This window comes from Notothenia rossii (genome assembly GCF_949606895.1).
Source record: "Notothenia rossii genome assembly, chromosome: 3".
NCBI lineage: Eukaryota > Metazoa > Chordata > Actinopteri > Perciformes > Nototheniidae > Notothenia > Notothenia rossii.
Window position 1 is genome coordinate 26,953,038 of NC_136901.1, and position 22,737 is coordinate 26,975,774.

The 22,737-nt window shown below is 43.6% G+C and overlaps 1 protein-coding gene and 1 long non-coding RNA gene across 3 annotated transcripts in view; one reads left to right on the top strand and one right to left on the bottom strand.

The window, feature by feature from the left end:
• Window positions 1–22,737, top strand: part of slc8a4b (solute carrier family 8 member 4b) — a 105,047-nt gene that overhangs the window by 53,737 nt on the left and 28,573 nt on the right. The gene's annotated exons all lie outside the window — the stretch shown is intronic.
• Window positions 17,634–18,228, bottom strand: LOC307031959. The gene is made up of 2 exons (XR_013806125.1): window positions 17,780–18,228; window positions 17,634–17,663 (listed from the first exon to the last, which is right to left on the bottom strand). It is a non-coding gene; the product is annotated as an uncharacterized lncRNA (long non-coding RNA).

Sequence of the window (22,737 nt, forward strand, 5' to 3'; positions counted from 1 at the left end):
GTACAGTTCTAAGAGACTTGTACTTTACTTGAGTATTTCAATTTCTTGCTACTTTGTACTTCTACTCCACTACAATTCAGAGTTAAATGGTGTACTTTTACTCCACTAAATGTATCTAATACCTTTAGTTACTTTGCAGATTTTGATTGATAATGTGAAATATAATCAAGTCTTAAATCAGACGGTACCACTTTACAATAAGACTACCCTTATAAAGGGTTTACGAATACTTTGTAATTCATTTATTAATTAGGTTATAAACACTTTATAAATCATTAATAAGCTTTAATAAGACATGAGATAAACAGGGCAACTGTGACCGGTTGCTTGCCAAATAGTGAGCCCACATTTATCTGTACTGCTAAGTCTTATATTGGCTACTTAGCTTACTCCGTCTTCTTCATCAGCCAGCATCCTTGGTATCTGTTGTCCACTGAGTTGATTCTTGCTAAGTAGCCAATATAAGGCTTAGTCATCTTGCCAAATAGTGAGCCTGTGTTGATGTATGAAAACTATGTTAGAACTGGTTTATAAATGGTTCTTAATGATTAATAAAGTGTTTACAACCTAATTCATAACCTAATTAGAAACCCTTTATGAATCCTTTATAAGGGTAGTCTTATTGTAAAGTGGTACCAATCAGACTTTAGTTCCACCTGGAGTAAATTCAGAAGCTACCCTGCAGTATACAAAGTCATTCAAACTAGCTGTAACCTTTACCAGCTTTGATAACACTTTAATGCATCAATAATTATAATCAAAACATATAAAATATATTATTCTGAAATGGGCCAGTACTTCTACTTTTGGTACTTTAAGTTTATTTTGATGCCAATCCTTTAGTCACATTTTGATTGCAGGACTTTCACATGTAACAGAGAATTCCTTCACTCTGGTACTTCTAGTTTTACTCAAGTACAAGATCTGAGTACTTTTCCCACCTCTGCCAAAGTCGAAAAATCAGGTTTTTATATCACTCAAAGGTGACTGACATACTTTTAGTGTCCCATTCCTCTCACTCTGTCTCCTTTCTTTGTGATTGACTCTCATTCAGAAATGGCTGTTCAGGTTAATCGAGTGTGAAACATGCATTTGCGGTATAAATAGTTCTATTAAAGCAGATAACAGCGCAATAATGCCACTCTTCAAGGTAGGCTACTCTGCATTCAAATGTTTCCTCACACGTGAACACACACACACACGCACACACACACACACACACACACACACACACACACACACACACACACACACACACACACACACACACACACACACACACACACCCACACCCACACCCACACCCACACCCACACACACACACACACACACAAACACTCTCGTGTCCTTGGGCACATGCATTTTTAATATGCTGATGTTAGCGGTGTTAAATTGACCAATACATAAAGCGGTTGGGAATGCAGTTTCCTCAGTGCCTCCTGGGGCCCCATAAAGCAAGTTGTGTGTGTGTGTGTGTGTGTGTGTGTGTGTGTGTGTGTGTGTGTGTGTGTGTGTGTGTGTGTGTGTGTGTGTGTGTGTGTGTGTGTGTGTGTGTGTGTGTGTGTGTGTGTGTGTGTGTGTGTGTGTGTGTGTGTGTGTGTGTGTGTGTGTGTGTGTGTGTGTGTGTGTCCAAGTACATGTGTGTACAATGATGCAGTCACTACTTATAAAGCAAGCTAGTGAGCTTAGGAAACGTTGAAAGAGGGCTGAGAGGGAGCTAAAGTAGGCAAAACAAACAGATATACAGTATGTCCTCTGGAAGCTCATTATAGTCTCTAGTGCAACACTAAATAAGATACTGTTAGATTGTTTGCTACACGAGGATTATAGAGATCAGAGGGTGCGGTATTCTAACTTTGTGAGTAAACAAAGAGCATCGATAAGCATCTTCCTCCTCTGGCTGCGGATGAACAGTGAATACAGCTTGTATTTGTGAAGCTTCTGAGAACCATGCCGAGGTTTAATTAACCTACTCCCATTTTTAGCTTGCAGCATGCATTGATCAGAACTACAAAGTTTGCTTTTTGTTGGGTAGTTACACAGTACTTCTTCAGCACAGGTCAAACAAAATAACCTAAATACTGCTTTTTATTTGATTTACTACATTTGGGCCTCATTTTGTGCTATTTTTCTATTATGCCTTTTCAATATGAAATCTCTTTGGATTGAATGTGATTCTGCCCTTTCAGCAGTGATGATATCAGAAATGCTTTGGCGTTGCAGTCGGTGCTCTTTTTAAAGGCTTTTTGGGAGGATGGACAAACAGGAGCACAACAAAAAAGAAAGGGCAAACAGGATGTGCTCTCATAAGATATCCCTCCCCCTCTTTATTTTCTCATGGCTTTTTCTTGCTGCTACCCCTCTGTGTTTTCTCTTTTCATCATTGTGCCTTTGAGCCCCTTGTCCCTCTAATGTAAAGCTGCATTAATCCGCTGCACTCGCTTGTTTCTTTCCTCTCTCTGCCTCCCCTTTTCTCTATTCATTAAATGTCTGCTCTTCATTGACCTTGGATTTCCTCTGTGTAGCCATTTTCAACCTTTTTCTCATTGGCTTTCTTCAAAATCTCTCCCCCTTTCTCCTATCCCCCCGCATTTCTGCTTGGTATAATTTTAGATTTCCTTATGTTTTGTCATCCTCCCTTCTTCCCTGACCTCCCTGTCAACTCTCCTCTTTCCCTTTTCACCTTCCTGATTAGCATCTTCCTCCTTTCAGTCTTTAACCGTTACCTGTTCAAACCATTACTCTCTCTCTTGCCTTGCTCTGATCTTGCTCCACTGCTTCTTTCTTACATCTCCACCTCTCCTTATTCTATCCCTCCCCTCACCCTCTCCATCCATCCATCTCTGTCTAACCCTTTACTCAGAGAAAAAGGGACTTTCTGCCAAGGCAATTTAGCTGGATCACAACCCAGACATAACTCACCCTCCACACCTCTTTCTGTTCTCTCCTGTCTAACAGCATGTCTTCCTGCGTGCTGCGTAATAGTTTGGTTTACCCATTTGGTCTATTTCGGCGCATTTAAGCAACCACACCACACCTGCATTAATCTGTCACTTTTGTTGTTTATCCTGTCTCATGGAATTAGATTTCTGAAAAAGTTGGGAAAAGTGGTAGAAAGTGGGTAGATGGATCACAGAAGAGAGGAGGGGTAGATGGGGAAAGAGTGCTGCTTCAAATTCTTGGAAAATCTGAAAGGCATTGGAGCTGAACTGACAAGAGGAGAGGAGAAGGAAGTGAAGAAAAAAGGGGGCTTCACCTCAATGTATTAATATCTTATTCATAGAAAATAATGTGACACCATCAAGAAAATTCCGTTATCTCTTACTTCCCCTCCTCATAGTTTCAGATGAGGGACAAAAGCATATTTGCTCACTTATACTTCAACAAGTGGATGATTTCTGAAATAAAGACACAATATCAGTTAATAAAAACCACCTGCAGGGGGCCAGTTTTGCAAAACAGCACTGGCTCTATCCAACATAAGTCGAATAGTTCAGAAACACTTGAAATGGGAATTCAACTATAATGTTTGTAAATGTCTTTATCAATGCTTTGTAGCATACATTCATTCTGACCCAAAAATGTGTTTTCATATGCAGTACACATGTATGGAGAATGAGTCAGGAACATGGATAAAAACACAAGGAGGAGAAGTTATAGAGAGATACATGACTTATTAATGAACTGAGGAAAGGAGTGAAGGAGGAAAAAGACATGAATAATATGTAAGTGCGTTATCGTTAGTATGTTGTTCTCTCACTCGAGTGGAATTTATTCAGTGTCACTGTGGGAAGTCACACACACATACTCTTGATATGCAGCATAGTTAATCTATATGTATTCATTATTTGGACTCACATTATGCACACGAGGTAATTAAATCCCTCTATGCCCACTCTTCCTTCCTTTCTTTTCTGTTTTTTGGTAGTCAGAAGGCGTGTGTGCAGAAGACAAAGTTACGTGTGTCTGTCTGTGTCTGTGTGTGAGTGTGTGTGTGGCTCAGCAGGGTCAGTTTATTCTTAGCCTTCCTCTGACCTGCAACCGAGCTCAGTCACTGCCAGAAAAAACACCTGTGTGTGTGTGTGTGTGTGTGTGTGTGCGTGTGTGTGTGTGTGTGTGTGTGTGTGTGTGTGTCTGTCTGTCTGTCTGTCTGTCTGTCTGTCTGTCTGTCTGTCTGTCTGTCTGTCTGTCTGTCTGTCTGTCTGTCTGTCTGTCTGTCTGTCTGTCTGTCTGTCTGTCTGTGTGTGTGTGTGTGTGTGTGTGTGTGTGTGTGTGTGTGTGTGTGTGTGTGTGTGTGTGTGTGTGTGTGGTCCTCTCCCCTGACTGCTCATTATACATTTCAAACAGATGTTTCCACCACACTGTGCCGACGCCTGTTCAATTACTTATGTGTGTGTATGTGTGTGTATTTACTGTATGTGTGTGTGGGAACTCACTTTAGCCAACATAGTCAAACTTTTAACGTGTCACCTTGCAAACCAAGCTCTAATTAATCATCAGTATGCTTACTAGAAACAATAAAATACAATTCTCATTTCATATTTCCTTGTTGACATTTACACATTTAGTTTTTTCACAACATTGCGAGATAGGGCATGGTCTTGGCCGAGGTCTTCATTTCTGTGCTGATAGTTGGGCTAATGTCAAATGACGCTAAACATACATGTACTGTTTATATTAGCTACAAATGTTTAATAATACAAGATAAGATACATACATACCCACTTAGGAGTTCCCCATAAGCCAGCTGACAGCCGATAAGATACGATAAAATAACATTGTTCTGACCTCTGACTGCTTCCAGGACCGACTTCTACAGAAAGAAGAAATAAAACATAGTTGTCAGTGTTTTTTTGCAACGTTGTCTGTAACCCCGCAAACTATTATTACTGTGGGTTGTAGGCCAGGTGTTCGAACAATTGCTTTCTCACACAGTATGAGAGTCTTGCTCTTGAATGACATCAGTACAGCTACAACATGGAGAATCCAAAGATACCATATACCAAATTGTCAATTTGGAGAAATCTCATCATGCCTCGCAGACAACAAGACATTCAAATGCCAACATTCCCCTCATCACTTCGTAGAGACACAATCTGTTTTTGTTGTTCCAATGAACCCCCTGAAGTGCACCAGCTGTATAACACTACAATATGGAGTACTGCGATCGCCCTGCCTTGTAATCAATGTTGCCTTATGTGTAAATGAAGCCCAAACACAACTTCTTATTGTTTTTCGACAAAGCTGTCTGCAGAGCTGTGATCATGTATTAGCTGGAGGGGAATCAGCTTGTACGTTTTAAAAACACAGGAATTAGGAGTGAGACAGAGGAAATATGAGGAAAGTGTGCGAGCTTGTGTGGGTGGGCGTGTGACACAGCGCTTGTAACGTGTTTGATATTTGCAACCTGTTTCTCCGTCTGTCACCAAAGCAGGGTGACTAACCCAAAGCTGTTCCCAAAATAAAAAAATCCTTTGAACTTTAAATCCTCAAGAGCTGCGCGCTGTACGTAGAGTGTTCGCTGCAGTGTGTGTAGTTCCATGCACAGGCATACAGATGCATTTGTGTGTGTGTTGTTAGCACTTTTTTGTATTCCCTCACAGTCATGTTTGTTGCTCAGCAAGTGTCATCTCTTTCTCTTAGCCCTTCACAAACAAACACACACTCCAGACACTCAGCCCGTCTGCACATTGTGCCCTTCCTGCTTATCAGCCCTCTTCTTCTTAATAAACTGTTTATCACCATATTGACATTAAACGTGTTCAGAGAGCTTGGATTTTATTCTTCAATGTCATTGTGATGAAAGTCTGAGCACGCTTTCTTTTAAAAATGTGACAGAGGACACTCCATAATAAACGCGCTGTGCTTTGGTAATGTTGTATTTAACCAATCATACAGTGGAAACATGTTTAATGCTACCAACATGTTATAATAAGGTTGTTTGTGAGCTGGTTAGCATGATTCTCGTACCCTAAAAGTGTGGGCGGTTTGATATTTGTCACAAACGCAGCATGCAGTCTGGTTGGTTAGTATGCATACAGTAGGCTTCCTGCTGGGAATATTGATGCACTGAGTTTGTGTTTGAGAATATCCAGCCTTAAACCTCTTACACGGTTTAAAACAGCCTCTGGTAATGTACCTTGCAAATCTGAGGCCATTCAGAAGTTGCTTCTTAGTGTATTTTTATTCCCTGATATTACTGAAAGTAATACAGACATTGATCCTAAATGCAATGAATATTTCCTAGATATTTTTTATATTATTGATGATATGATATTTGTATACATCATCAAAGTGAGTGATAAACTTCTTAGTTAACATCTGTGATCCTGTTTTGTAATTTGTATCCCTTTTGACTTGTACTTTATTTTCTGTTTTGTAACGTTCTGTGCTATTTCTTTGAGATTGAGTAGCTCCTTTATTATTTAAATGATATATACAATGATTTAAGGTGTTATTGATCCACTTGCTATTTGTCAATTACATGACAATTACCATCTTTAAGCTTACTCATCAGTATTTAAAGTGTACACTTGAGCCAGAGTACAGTTCAAAAATGTCTTTATAGAACATTGTGTACATACTGTATTTACTGTGCTCTCCAGGCCAGTTCCCACTCCCGGCAGTTGCATTGCATTCTCGGATGTCTTCTCCTCCACACATCCCACATCCCTTCAGGTTCAAATAGCATCCTGCTAATGGGCAAATAAACTCTTTCAACTCCCCCTCTCCCTCTTTTTGTCTCATCCGCCTCTGGATGATTTGGTTTTTCTTTTTTTAAGTTCTTTCCTTATTTGTTGCCTTAGCAACTTTCGATCCCTCTCATTGTAAGCAAAACAAAGATTAGACATTGAAAGAGACGCAACAATGGAAAGAAAGATAAAGAACAAAAGGGAGTAATGATGGGAGAAGAAAAGGAGGTTTTTGATTCGCCGTTTTTCTATGGATTTGTTTTTCTACTGTCATGTGTCTGCACTGAACTATGAAATGCGAAGAGCCGTACGATAACTATGGACAATTTTTCTTTCTTCCTATGTTCTTTCATTGATTTGCCATCTCACATTTATCGTGAGATTCCAAAGATGCCACTTTGCCAGTGAAATCACAGAGAATGGATTGCGGCTGCTGATAGCATCATGAACCGTGCATCATATGAAGCCGCTTCAATGTGTCTCAAGTTCAGATTCACAGGAGAAATTGCAGTCATGATATCATAAACATAAAGTTATCGACGTTGGAAAATATAAACGTTACCTTTTGTGCCAATAACACATAAGCAGAACAATGGCAGAGATACAAATAATAAAATAGATTTCTGACTTCTAGCTTCTGACCGTCAAAGTCATTTAAGTGTGAGGGAGAGGAACCGTTGTTAGACAAAGCCATTATTGCTGGAAAGTGTGGGCTTGACCCCCCCTTATAAGTTTGCTTCAGTTACTACCAACTTTCTAAAGACCCTATTCATTTAATTGTAACCAGCAATTGGATTGTTTTTGCAAAAAGGTGAATTTCCATAGAAAGGGGCCAGTTTTGCTCCTAATTGTACCTAATTTAAATATATGCAAAAAGCACAGGAGCACCAAGGCAAAGTTAGTGCTTTATTTCACCCTTCGCCGATGCTTTGAGGAATAAACAGCACATATTTTGGTTGTATTTGTGCAGGTGTAGCTGCCGCAAACCAAGCAATCCTTGGTGACTTTGCCATTGAGTGTGTGCGTTCGTGACTCGTGAGACACACAACCATTGTTTACCCGTTAATTAGAAAAGGAAAACATTGTTTGTCCAAATGGATTATGAAGATTAAAGAGTCAAATCGCATTTCCGTATAGTCATGGTCTGCAAGGGGGATAGAAAGGCTGAGGTCAGGGAGAGATAAAAACAGGCTGAATGAAAAGCGAGATGGAGAGCACACATGCTTTCATCCTCCTTTCCTCTTCTTCTCTTTTCTGTTTCTCCTCCTTCATGCCTCTCAAGTGTCTTGTTCTCTTCCTCTGCCCTCCCTCTTCTCTATTTCTCTTCATCCTCTTTAATGTCAGAGCAGTCAAAGTTAAGAAGCTTAAGTCAACATCTTCAACAACTTTTGAAGCTGTCCCTGTGTGTGTCCTTTCCTCTTCATGTGTGTGAGCCTGTGTGTATTATGTTTGAAATCAATGTGGCAGCAACCGTCTGTTGTTTGCCCATTGATGTTTTCAGCCTTACTACAGTAATTTGACTGACAGCGCCTCCCGCCCGCAGAGCACCTCTGGCTTTTTCTAAGCACAATTTTTAACCCATTTTTAATCCTCGCCTCTGGCTCCTCTATCTTTCTGCCTCTGTCTCGCAGCGCTGCTGTTAAACAGTCTATTGGTTTGTGGCTCTAAAGACGAAGCCAAAAATCTGACTGTTAAAGTAACAGTTAAGAATTATACAGTAGTGCTTTGGACAGGTATATAGAGGTTGCTGAAATACAAAACAGCTTTCCGTTGAAGCAGCAATAACTTTTAAATGCCGCCTCTGTCTGTGTCTGTCTGTTTTTCTTCCCCCGTGGTATTGCTGTTTCCTCTTCCCCTCGGTGACTCCGTCTCTTTGTTATACAATTCTGCTATTTAGCATCCCTGTCACTCCCTGTTTCTCTCTCTGCTCTCCCGTTTTGGACTTCTTACCCCTGAATCTTCCCCTTGGGTTTTTTTTTTTATTATTGCAGTCCCAGCTATTTTTCTCTGCCAAGCATGCACACACCCTATGGTCAGCACCCACAAGAACATGCACACACTGACTTTTGCATCCCTGTTATCACCCCTCCCTCGGCCTTCGCACACCCTGTAATCACAGCTCAGAGACCTACCGGGAGCTGCAGCAACAGGCCGCCCCTGCCCCGCCATGCCCATAATTACAGACCCTCTCTATACCCCCCTTACTGCCTGCTCCACATCTGCCCGGGGCCTCCCTCCCTGCTCCACCGGCCCTACCACGCCAAGACCACATTAGAGGCTCAGTGCTGAGTTCACTGACCAACTGGTGTAACCGTTCCAGGGTGGGTCAGTGGGAATACCACTTTTCCATTTTCATAGTTTGACTGCCACTTTACTGCCAGTTTTCAAATACTTTCAAGCAGCCTTACTGAAATGGGATGGCTTCTTCAAATTCAGGAATCCCTAACAGGGAAATATTTCCAGCTTACTATTGTTTTGTTTTGCAATTAATAAATCAAAAATGTAATCTATACAATAATGACAAACATAAATTCCCTTCACAACTTGACGTTTGATTGGTCCAAAACTTCCAAACAACCAAGATACAATTTGTTTTGGTTATCCTTACTATTTAGAGGCCAGGTTAGGTTTAAAACTAAACATGTATTGGTTTAACAAAAAGTTTCCGCATCATTTTTGGTATTTTGGATTTATCAAGTAACCATCTGATGACTTCATTAATAATTAACAGGATTCAAGTTCTTCTTATTTGTTTCTTGACTTTGAATTCACTTTTTCTGTCCATTCACATCCTTGAGAATTCTTAGAGAGTCAAATCTGTCTGTCTGCCCTCTCTTTTTACGCGTTCTTGCTTTTATCCTCATCTTAGCTTACTGTATGTATGGTCCAACAATTTTAACCACACACCCTCTCAATGGTCTGAGGGCATTTACAAATTAGAGCAGTGACCTCTGTGTGTGTGTGCATGAATGGATGCTGCTCTGATGGCAGTATCAAACTAATGAAGAGAAATGATGATGCATCCTCAGACCATCTGGTGATGTCCCGTGGCGGAGCTAACCAAACTCTTGTTCAGTATACAAGACAAGCACCGGTCAGTTTCTACAACAGCAGAAATATTCTAATTGCAAAAAAGTGGGGAATAGAAATCAGTTGTAATCAGAGCCTAAGTACTGGGATAACATTTTTGTAGGAATTCAATTTGAAGAGAAAGGGTAGGTGGTTGAATTTAAATGAAGCAATTTTGACTGTAAAATCTTTTTATCGCTGCGTGTGGGTGGTGATAATAACAGAATCCAATCAAAAGTCTGTTATTCTCTGTGTTCTCATTCCATAGCTAGATTTTGGCTGTAAAATACCCGACTTGATCACACTGTGCAACACAATACATCAGAACCTGAATATAACAAAGAAGAACTTTATTGTAATCAGTATTTGATTGCATTTCGGCATTAACCTTTAAAATCTTTTTTTAAATTCTATAATTCATCCTGAATATATGTGACCGGCTGTGTCTGACTCTGCGTTGTGTTGTGTAGAAAGACGACGACCCAGACGTGTAGCTTCATTCAGGATGTACATTTATTTTCACTCCTGACGAAATAGCGACAGAAAGAAAACATTTCTCCAGTCAGTACTCTCTTTAACGTGCCCCTCTCCCACAGAGATCAGTATCAAAAGGGCATAACGTAAAAAGTAACACAACATACCTGACGAAACAGCGACAGAAAGAAAACATTTCTCCAGTCAGTACTCTCTTTAACGTGCCCCTATACAAATTAAACAACACAGAAATACATTGTGAACACCCGTGAGACACTACAACAAAAATAAGTAATAAAAAGTAACTTAAAGTGCATAAAGTCGACACTAAAACACGGAAATTGCTTCTGGCTGAAGAGCCGCCTACCTCTCCCACAGAGATCAGTATCAAAAGGGGAGAACGATGCATGAACCCCGCGAAAAAAAGGGGAACAGTGTCACATACATAAGGAACGTAGGGGTACACGCTAAAATTATAGTTCCACATACTGATGTGAGTCCTACTGCGTCAGGTATTAACACAAGATGAAACAAGAATAAACACAGATTTTGTGTAATTATATAGACATATTTACATAATATATTATATACAAATGAGACATAACTGTCCCTGTTACACTCACCCCGCTAGAATTATGCAAAATTCTGGGTCGCAAAACAATCCACATATAAACACACTGGCCATTACAACAAGCAACAAAACCATATGAAACAGCAATAAGAGCTTCCTACCTAAAGGATAAGAGAATGAGGGACTCGCTTGGGCCCAGCAAGAACCCACAGTACTCTACAGACAAGGTGAGGTGCAGTTTACACCCCACACCCTGGCCAAACGATGTGGATGAGCGAAAAATAAAATAAAAAAAGGCTCAATACAGCAGTATATCACCAGAGCACAAATAATGGCTAACACGCCACATTTCACACATTAATAACAGCACGCGGCCTTATCTCAACCCTCAAGAAGGGACTCAAGTTGTGCCATGGACTCAATGAAGCGGCGCACAGGTCTAATGACTCTGCCGAATCGTGAGGTAACCTGGCCATCTACATGTGATGCTTGACGCTTATTGGCAGGGGGCCGTTGTGGCAGAGGAGCTGGGAAAGCCATTGGGGTCTCTACAGCAGTTGCAGGGTCACTAGAAACGGGGGTGACCAACACAGAAGGAGGTGGTGGGTGGTCTGGATGAACAGAGTCATCAAAAGGGGACTGCTCAAGGACCCATGAGGCGGTGCGGCCATCCTCCCCGTCAACATCCGAGAGGGAACCAGCTAGGGATGGCCCAGCTGTTGCAGCTGCTGTGTCTAACTCGGACACCTCTGTCCCATGCCAATCAGATGCCGGAGCGGTATCGGTCATGCTAGGGGTAGGTGCGGGCACAGGAGCATCATCTTCACCATCCGAGGCCTCCTCCAGCGGAAGGAAGTTGACTTGCAGCAGCAGGTTTCGGTGAACAACACGCTCATGTCCCTCTGGATCCCTGATCCGGTAGATATGGAGGGCTGGTTTTGAGGCCACCACAGTGTGCACAACAGGCATCCACTTGTCAGAAAGCTTGCATTTTCCCTTGGCGCCTTTGTTCGCCAGCAGCACCTGGTCACCGACAGACAGAGGTTGGCCCCTGACCCGTTTGTTATACTGGTCACTCTGATGTCTCTGCTCCGCTGTGCAGTTTTTCTGGGCCAGTGCCATGGCACAGTGCAGGTCTTCCAAGAGGGATTTCACGTAGGCATTGTAGTCACACACAGTCACATCATGAAGTACATTCCTGAACAGAAGGTCCACTGGCAGCCTTGGGATTCTCCCGAACATCAAATAGAAGGGCGCGAACCCAGTGGTCTCATGGACAGTGCAATTGTACACGAAAGTCATTGTCTGTATTATCTGCGGCCACTTCTGTTTGGAGCGAAGTGGTAGAGACCTCAACATGTTGCCCAGGGTGCGGTTGAACCTCTCTGTGCCGCCGTTCCCCATAGGGTGGTAAGGTGTGGTGTGGGACTTGTCAACCCCTGACAACTGCAAGAGCTCAGCAATCAGCTCACTTTCAAAGTTTGCTCCCTGGTCAGAATGAAGGCGCTGAGGGAAGCCATAAACACAGAAAAAGTTGTCCCACAGCTTCTTGGCTACTCTCTTAGCTGTCTGATCCTGGCAGGGGAAAGCATGTGCCAACTTTGTATAGTGATCGGTGATCACAAGAACATCCACAGACTTGTTGTGACGGTCTTCAGCTGACCAGAAGTCGATGCACACAAGCTCCAGAGGGGCAGAGGTCTTAATGCTCTCCAGTGGGGCTCTTGCGGAAGGTTCAGGAGTCTTGCTGAGAACACATCTGTGGCAGTGCTTCACATGATTGCGGACATCCTTCTCCATGTCGTACCAGAAGAAACGCTGGCGGGCCAGAGACAGTGTGCGGGGCTGACCTTGATGGCCAGCATGGTCGTGAACACCAGATAATGCATCTGCCTTTAGCGACTCCGGCACCACGAACTGGGACCTCTTCTGTCTAGTCAAGGGATCTTTCGTGACCCTGTAGAGGACGCCATTCAGAAGAGTCAGTTTATCCCACTGCTTCAAGACTCTCAGAGTCGGCTGACTCTCATTGTAGCGTTCCCGTCTGGAAGGCCTGCGCTTCCTGTCGACATAGAGAGCGACCCTGGAAATTACTGGGTCCTGTTGCTGGTGTGACTGCAGCTCAGAAAGAGATAGGGAATGCAACGTGTCCTGGCCAGGTGGTTCAAAGGTGGTGAGGTGATCAACCAGGGAGGCTGCACGCTCCCTAGGAGCAGAGTCCCACTCGTCCAAGGAGGAAAGAAGAGAAGAGACCTCATCCTCAGACATTGAACCTTCAATGGCGTCAGAGTGAGATGGACCCTCCAGTGACTGTGGTTGGCAGGTGAGGCGGAAGGCATCTTGCACAGACCCATCACTGACGTCACAGACCTGGTCCAGTAGCTCCAAGTAGGGTTCACGCAGCAACCGTTCCCTCAAAGGTTTCACGAAAGGGTCTCTGCTGAGGGCATCCGCCACCACGTTCAACCTGCCGGGAATATGTTTGATTTCGAAGGAATACGGAGCCAACTTAGCAACCCACCGCTGCTCACAGGCGTCAAGTTTCGGCTTGGTCATGATATATGTGAGAGGATTGTTATCTGACCAGACGGTGAATCTGTGACCCTTGAGCCAGTGGCTAAACTTCTCACAAACCGCCCACTTTAGAGCCAAGAACTCCAGTCTGTGTGCAGGATAATTGAGCTGGCTGCGACTGAGAGTTTTGCTTGCAAAGGCGATGGGTCTTGCCTTCTCCTCACCAGCAGAAATTTGGGACAGTACAGCACCCAGACCATCAAGGGAAGCATCGGTGGAGAGGATGAAAGGCCTATCAAAGTCTGGGTGTGCCAGCACCACGCTGTTGAGGAGTGCGTGTCTCAGATCATCAAATGCCTTCTCACAGGCAGGGGTCCAATCCTGAGGAGTCAGTTCTCGAAAGGTGCCAGCTCTTCTCCGACCGAAAGAGCCCTTGGCTTTCCTCTTCTGCCCTGCAGTTAAGGCGTAGAGTGGCTTTGCGATGGAAGAACAGCCAGGAATGAAGTGTTGATAATACAGCACCATCCCGAGGAAAGACCTGACCTTCCGCTGAGATGGGGTGCAACCGTCGTCGTTCATGAGATCCTCCTTCCCGAAAGCTGAGATGACCCTCACCTTCTCTTGGTCGACTGAGACGCCACTGCTGTCTATCACGTGACCCAGAAACCCCACAGTCCTGCGAAGGAAGTAGCACTTCTTCTGAGACAGCTTCAGGTTGTTGGCTCTGAGCCGCGAGAAGACAGTCTCCAGCCGTTTCAGGGCTTCCTCCTCGGATGGAGCAAAGACAAGCAGGTCGTCCAAATAACAGAGGAGGCTGGAGAAGTTCAAATCACCAAACACACTCATCATCATCCGCATAAAGGACGCGGGACTGTTGCAAAGACCTTGGGGAAGTCTGTTGTACTCATACAGGCCTAAGGGTGTTGTGAATGCCGAGTACTTCCTGTCAGACTCATGGAGGGGGATGTTGTAGAACCCCGATGTGAGATCCATGGTGCTGAAAAAGGCGTTTCCACCAAGGGCAGCAAGACAGTCGGCCTGGTGAGGCAGCGGGTGGGCGTCCTTGACGGTCTTGGCATTAAGCCAGCGAAAGTCAGTGCAGATCCTTAACTCTCCTGACTTCTTCCAGACAAGGACCAGCGGCGATGCATACTCACTGACTGATTTACTGATGATGCCTTTCAACTCCATCTCAGACAGCACCTCTCTCAGTTTGTGATAGTGTGCTGGAGGGACACGGCGATAGGGTAGCCTGAAGGGGTGATCATCAGTGAGATGAATCCGGTGGACGAACTCTTTCGCTTCCCCACAGTCCAGCTTGTCTTTGGAGAAGACATCCTGGTAAGTGAGCAACAGTTCAGAGAGTCTCTTTTTCCATTCATCTGACACCGCACAGCCTTCGAGGTCGATGTCTGCCAATCCACAGTCTTTAAGCTGCTGAGTGTGGGTAGAGCTGGCATCTGAGTTGGGAGGAGGGTCAGCTGCCTGACTGGTCTGTGGCCTATTCACACCCTGAGAGAGGGGAAGGTCTTCCATCGCGACACAAGTAAACACATCGGCCACTTTAGCATTGCGGCGTAGTGTCACGGGACTCTTGGTTGGGTTAAGGACCTTCATAGGGACCCAACGATCTCCCCACATGGGTGCCACAACCCGTCCCACAATAATGTCTTTGGGGGCTGAACGGGAGGAGGTGGGCTCCACAATGACAGTGCTCCCAGGGGACACAGGAACACTGCCAGGTAGCTTTCCCCACACCAGATACTCCTTCTGTGGTGCTAGAGTGATAGCTTGCCGTAGCTTGACCGTGCCAACCTTGTCAGGCAGTTCAGGACCAGACCAACGAGTGATGCAGCTGAGCAACTGAAGAAACTGCTCACAGTCGGGGTCTGAGGTGTTGGACTGGATGAGCTCCCAGTACTTCTCATCAGACTTCATCCTCTGTAATATGGGCCTGATGACGTTGCTACCAATAATGAGTTCGTCTCTCTGCCCTGGGACAAGGAAAGTTGGCACAATGAATTTAGAACCGTAAACCTCAATCTCCAGGTCATAGATACATCTGGGTTGTGTCATAAGGCCACCACAGCCAACTAGGACCACCTTCTCTGGCACAGGCTGAGGACAAGGGAGGACACCAGCAGCTCTAAGATTGGACTCTGCCTCTTCGCTGAGTGTGCATGACATGCTCCCTGAATCAAGCATCCCCCTTAAAGTTGACTGACCCCCTACTAACACTGGGGTATAAAACAAGTCATTGGCTCCTTCAACTCTATGTGAACCCACAGCAATCACAGTTTTGTCATCAGGAAGATTACTACAGCAGTTCACATATGTTGATCTTAAGTCATTTTCCTCACTGAGGGTGTCACTAGTGCCGCCCATGCTATCCCTCTCACTGCACGGGCGGGCTAGTTTAAACCAGCATTGGAGGGAGAAGGTGGCATGGCTGAGGAAGGAGAGGCCTGTGGGCACTGATTTCTTATGTGACCAGGACTGAAGCAGTTAAGGCATAATCTGTAAAGCCTGCAGTGTGCATGGGTTGAATGGTCCCTGGAGCCACAAACCTTGCATGGAAAGGACTCAGATGCCTGCTGGTAACGGGGTCGACCATTCTGACGGTGGACTTGTTGGTGGTTGCCTGGCTGACCATTCTGACGGTGGGCTTGTTGGTGGTTACCTGGCTGATGGTAGTCTGGCCTTTGACTGGTTGTAAGGGAAGCGTTGCACATAGCCAGAACTCTGTCAAACATTGCAACTACCTGTTGAACACCAGCGTCGGTAGTAGGTGGGTTGACGGTGGTAGGGGCTGGGTCAGAGACAGCAGAGAGAGGCAGGGATAAGGGGGAAACTTGGGGACTCACCCTAGCATGGTCTGGCTGAGGCTGACTGTAAGCAAGGGCAGTGGCCGGTAGAGAGTTGGGAGGGGGGTCTGGTTGGTGCGCTAATGAGGCCTGAGACATCCCCAGATTGACAGGGCGAAAAGAATCAGTCACAGGGCTCTGACTATAAACTGACAGACCCACCACATTATGAGACTGCGCTGCTGTTTTTCTCACATTTCTCATATGGGCGTCCAGACGCTCCTGAACCTCAGCCGTGGTCCACCGCTCAGGTGCCTTCAGTTGGAATGATATGGCGAGACTGGGGTCAGGACAGTGATTAATGAACATCAAGACCACTTCTGCACTGGGGTCATCTACACATTTACCTCGCCTCCGGAGGCACTCGTCCGCAGCATCTATTGACTTGTTAAGGCGTATCCAATAGTCCATAGCACTTTCACCAGCACGTGGAACAGTGCCGTAAAAATCTTTCATGGGCAAGTTAGAGTATGACAGCTCACTAAAGTTACCCTTTAATATGTCAAACACAGCTGTGGGCAGGTCGGTCGCACTCAAGTCAGGTCGGCTGCGGATTGACACTTTCACCACATCCCTGGCTTTACCTGTTAGTCTTGACATAATCAGATCAAACCTTTCTACGTGAGTGTCACATTTCACTCTATTCAGGTAACATCTCATCATGTCCTCCCATTCATGAATAGAAAATACATCAGCACGATCACCCCTGAAGTAAGGCGGAGCCTTGGTGTCTGACTGCACCACAACCTTCAATTGAGACAAATCAGCCTGGTGGGACGGGTGTGGATTGGTGGGAGACTGAGGCTGGGCAGCACTGGGCTGGTGCATGGTGCTTGATATGTTCTCACCTATCTGTTTAGCCAAACTTGTTATCATTTCCCCAAAAGCTTCAACAGATACTACTTGTGTAAGTTTACGGTCTGGCTGCATAATAGGTGTGGAGCTTGCAGCAGGTATTAATGTCGGGTTGAAATCACTAGCGAACCCAAATCTTTCACTACCTTTAAGTCGCTGGCCCCTCCCCAACCCAAATGTGACATCATGCCCACTAACATCCATATTGTTAATGACAACAACAAAAAAATCCCACAAAGCAATCAAAACACAGTTTAAAGCCACCCACAAGAGATAAAACACTAAAATAAAATAAAATGATAAAACACAGATAGACAGATATACTCAGTGATAAGTGTCCTCTCAGACTCAGTGCATCTCTCAATTTGAATATGTACACTGTCCCTTTAACGCACCTGCGGTCGCAGCAAGAGAGGGGGAAAAAAAAACACACACTCCAGTCTTTCCTTCTTCCCGCCGGTGGGCAGTAGCTTTACCCCGGGGACCAGACGGCGCTGGTCGCGGATACAACGGGTCGTCACGGCACCAAGTGTGACCGGCTGTGTCTGACTCTGCGTTGTGTTGTGTAGAAAGACGACGACCCAGACGTGTAGCTTCATTCAGGATGTACATTTATTTTCACTCCTGACGAAATAGCGACAGAAAGAAAACATTTCTCCAGTCAGTACTCTCTTTAACGTGCCCCTCTCCCACAGAGATCAGTATCAAAAGGGCATAACGTAAAAAGTAACACAACATACCTGACGAAACAGCGACAGAAAGAAAACATTTCTCCAGTCAGTACTCTCTTTAACGTGCCCCTATACAAATTAAACAACACAGAAATACATTGTGAACACCCGTGAGACACTACAACAAAAATAAGTAATAAAAAGTAACTTAAAGTGCATAAAGTCGACACTAAAACACGGAAATTGCTTCTGGCTGAAGAGCCGCCTACCTCTCCCACAGAGATCAGTATCAAAAGGGGAGAACGATGCATGAACCCCGCGAAAAAAAGGGGAACAGTGTCACATACATAAGGAACGTAGGGGTACACGCTAAAATTATAGTTCCACATACTGATGTGAGTCCTACTGCGTCAGGTATTAACACAAGATGAAACAAGAATAAACACAGATTTTGTGTAATTATATAGACATATTTACATAATATATTATATACAAATGAGACATAACTGTCCCTGTTACATATATAAACTTGCCTTGCCTTGCCTGAAGGCACAGAAAGTCGCCAAACAGCATTATTTTGTGCGTCTTTGTGAAATATTTGGTCTAGAATCTTGGCGTGGTAATAAATAAACTCAGGGCTAGTTGGTGAGCTAGCATAATGTAGCTTGTTGCTAACGTGCTAGCAACGACATGCTAGAAATGTCTGAGCTTCTTTTTATTCTCTCTTTACTTTATTTATATTGTAAACATATCGTTATTGAATACATAGTATTCTTATACAATGTTTGTGTCTATTGCTATCCTTGACCATGCTAATGTTACATGCTACATGTTACTTGCTAACTACATGTCGACTGTCAGTTAGCAAGCTTGTTAGCTTGGCTGCTAGGTTCATTGGAGTTGTTTATGCTCTAACAGAGGAGGTTAAAAGCTTCCCCATATGGCTCTCAACTGTATTTTTTCATATCAAATTGAAAATGCAATGTTTTACTGCTCATGCAACACATGGGTATAAACGTCTTTCATATTATATCAGTTATTTAGTTTATCAAACCGCTAATATCACTGAGGGATTTAGATCCATAACCACCTCCATAAGTTGGTCCCAACAGTGATACAGCCTATGGTCTCAGCCCATAGATTGAAAAAAGAAACATGATGAGTGAATGAACGCTTCTGTGGAAGAGTGATGAGCCAGTTCCTGACTGCACTAGCTCAGGGTAATCTGGTATGATATACACACACAAACACACAACACACACACACGCTGAATGATGTCAGAGTGATTAAATCACTAATAGCTTGGGGAGGGGACGATGTGACTCACACAAGCTCTCCATCGCAACTCCCATCTCTCACCCTCCCTCTCACTACTCTTTCCAATACACTTTCCTCTTCTTCTTCTCTCCATCTATTTAACACACTGTCTATGTCATCTTTATGCCCCGTCTTTCCCTTATCCTTTCTCTCTATCATCTTTCCTTTCCTTCTCCCTTCCTCTCCATCCTCATATTCTGCCCTGAGCTGGCCCTCTGTCCTCATCTTCCGTCTATCTCTCACTCGTCTTTCCTCTCCTTTATTAATCTCTCTTTGCCCTCCACATCAGCTCCATCCATCCTCTGCCCTGTCGTCTCCTCACTTTTATTCTTCCAATCGCAGATATCTTTTCTGTCTCCCTCTTCATTTTACAGGATGATGTATCGTTCCCCACCGTCTTATCGTTCTCCCATCCGTTCCTTCTCCCCTCTATTGCTCCCTCTCTTTTGCTGCATTGCTTCTTCTGACCAATTCATCGTTTGCCCTCCATCTTTATCATTGTTCACTTCATCATGGTCCTTATTTTCTTTCAATTCTCTTTTCTCTCCTTGTTGCTGTGTATACATCTTGAAAACAGATGACAAATGGGTGTTTGCAGGAGGCTTCAAAAAGTTGGCTTTTAAAAGGTCAGACTTTAAAGAGACTCACACACACTGTAAACACGCACACACACACACACACACACACACACACACACACACACACACACACACACACACACACACACACACACACACACACACACACACACACACACACACACACACACACACACAAGTCTCCACCCTTTTGATAAGCAGCTGCTAGTGAGCAGTTATTAGTCTGCTCCAAATTATTGATTTCTTCAGTGTGCCATAAACGCATTGTCAATAAAGCTTATTTTAGAGACGTCTTTCAGTTTTAATGGTCAGTAAACACAAATAGATCAGAGGATAAGATGTGAAGGGTAAACTGGAGAGAGATGAGCTGAGGAAGGAGAGAAAACAAACAAACAAAGAAATTGAAAGGAGGAGAGATGCATTTAAAAATGTCCTGCTTTGTGCTCATAATGGTGCATGGATTTATGGTGCATTAAAGAAGAGACAGAACCATGACATGGTATGAGGAGGAGGAGGAAGAGGAGGAAGAACCTTTGTTCTTTCAGGTTTGACTGTCGTTAGTAAATATTTAGGCTAACATCCATTAGATATTATATCATTTGTCTTTCTCAGTTCTCGTCACATTGAGTCAACCTTATTTTGAATAATTTAGTCAAGTTTTATTCGACTTAAAGTCTGAGCATTTTTAAATATGTTTTTATTATAGAAAACCAAAACTATTTTGCTATATTTTAAGTCAATTAACAATTGTTTTGTCATCATATAATAGTAAACATCTTATTAAGTCATTGCTTCATTTGCAGATTATTGAGACTTTTCTCAAAATGTGTACTAAATATGGATGGAAATGCAATAAAGTCAGATACACTAAAACAGTGTTATTTTGTTGCTGTGCTTTTCTGTTGAACAGATGTTCTTCATCAATAAATAGTTCCAACATGTAACTCCTCCTTGAATCACAAACTGCCCTTTTTATTTCTGTTAAACAAACAGAACCTATTTATAACCATTTGTGTTCCATTATATATCTTTTCAATGTAGCTTTATTACAGTAGCCCTTGATGCTGCATATTCAATTTTCTTTGTGTCATTCTCTCATGGTCAGGTATAACAACATCCCACTGACTGCAGGTTATAAACACACATCCTGCAGGTGTAGTGAGGGAAGGATAAAAGACATATAGACCAAGGGAGGAGAGTGAAGATGTCAGAGAAAAGAAAGACGAATGGGCTGAGGGACGGGCTTTAAATGAGGAAAAACAGGATAGAGATAGGAGGAAAGACGCATGGACCAATAAGGGGGGGTGAGACGGATGGAGAGAGACAGGTGGAGGGAGAAAGACAGATGAATTGCTGGGAGAAAAAAACAAGAGGGAGGAGAAAGGGCAGGTGGAAGGAGAGAGAATGAGAGGCAATGATGCCCAGAGGGAGGAGAGAGGAAGGAAGGATGAATGGAGACAACGGCCAAGAGTTGGCACCATGGGTGGAGAAGGAGGGAAAGAGGATGAATGAGTGATGGAGATTAAGAGGAGGGAAAGAGAGGAGTGGTCATTTTTCCTGTGCCAGGGGGCAGGACGAGCATTCGAGTGGTGTGGAGTGAGTTTATGTGAGAGTGTGTGAGTAAGAGCCTTTGGCAAGCATGCAAACTTGGCAGCGTATGGCATACATCACATACAGGCCCTCACCTTGAGCCGCTAATGGCAGTCAATCAAACTGAGGTGTCATTACACACACACACACACACACACACACACACACACACACACACACACACACACACACACACACACACACACACACACACACACACACACACACACACACACACACACACACACACACACACACACACACAAACAAACTATATGTGTGAGGACCAATGGCTTAATTTACATTATTCTGATTAATTCTCATATGTAAATGTTTGGTGAGCTTTTCAGAACAACGTCATAGAGACCTTGAAGTAGTTTAAATATATTTTCAACTAAATAATATCCTTCATTTTTATATAAGAAAACACAATTAAAAAAAAAAAACTAATGCAGAAACCATCTAGAGGTGTTTTTCATAAGCATGCAGACACAAAAATGTGTGTTGGGTTTTGACAATAAAGATGATACTTTTAGATAGTTTGCAATACAATGGATTGATCTGCAAGAAACTCACAAACAGTTTCCAGGGGACAATAACAAGTGACGCACACACCTCGGATGCACATTTTATGTTTGTGTTTTATCAAGTTATTGAAGTTGTGGGGGAAACTTTTAAAGCAATTTGAGTCAGGACTCAGAGACACAAGGAGAGCTGGAGCTTTGATGGCAAACACTGACTGTTTATTTGGAGCTTCGGCCGGAGAATTCACAAGACATGTCACGGGCCAGGAGTTGACCACATGGTTGAGATGCCACAATCAATTCTGAAGAACTCTCCTGTAGTTCAAGGTTTTAACTAGTTCAGAGTGTAATAATCAACATTCTTTATCAGCGAGACAAACAAATATGGACCCTGAATCTAACTAGAGCGTCCATAGAAAAGAATGTGCGCCAGGGAACCTACAGTACAGTACGTTCCAGATAAAAGAAGGGCTTCTAGATGTCCCTGAACAATACACTATCTCATGTCAGCTTGTGCTCGGTCATAAGCTGGCAACAACAATGCGCCCAAGCTGCCCCTCCTTAAGAGAGATAGCAGCAATACCCAAGGCCGTAGACCTATGCCATGGGAAAGAGACAGTGAGAAGAGAAAATGATGAACTGTGTCAAAGGTTAGATACCTAAGCAAATTATTCCCCAACAGAAGTCCTCTATTGGTTTTGTAAAATTACCTAAACTGTACGTTTTGGGGGCTTTTTTTTGACAGATTCCGATATAATTGCAGATATTTGTCTCTTAATCCTAGCGTTAGCCTTTTGTTTGTTATTTAAATATCTGAGTCATGCAATCACAACAATGCATAGCTCACTTTAATAACTTAAAAAGCCACAAACCATGGCAACAAGCCTTGTGTGTCACTTTTGGCTGTCCTCTTAAAAACAGTTGACGTTTTGTCTTCAGCTTCTTCTGGCCATCTTTCTGAATGTGTCGTCAAATCGATGAAGCTGTTTCTTCATTT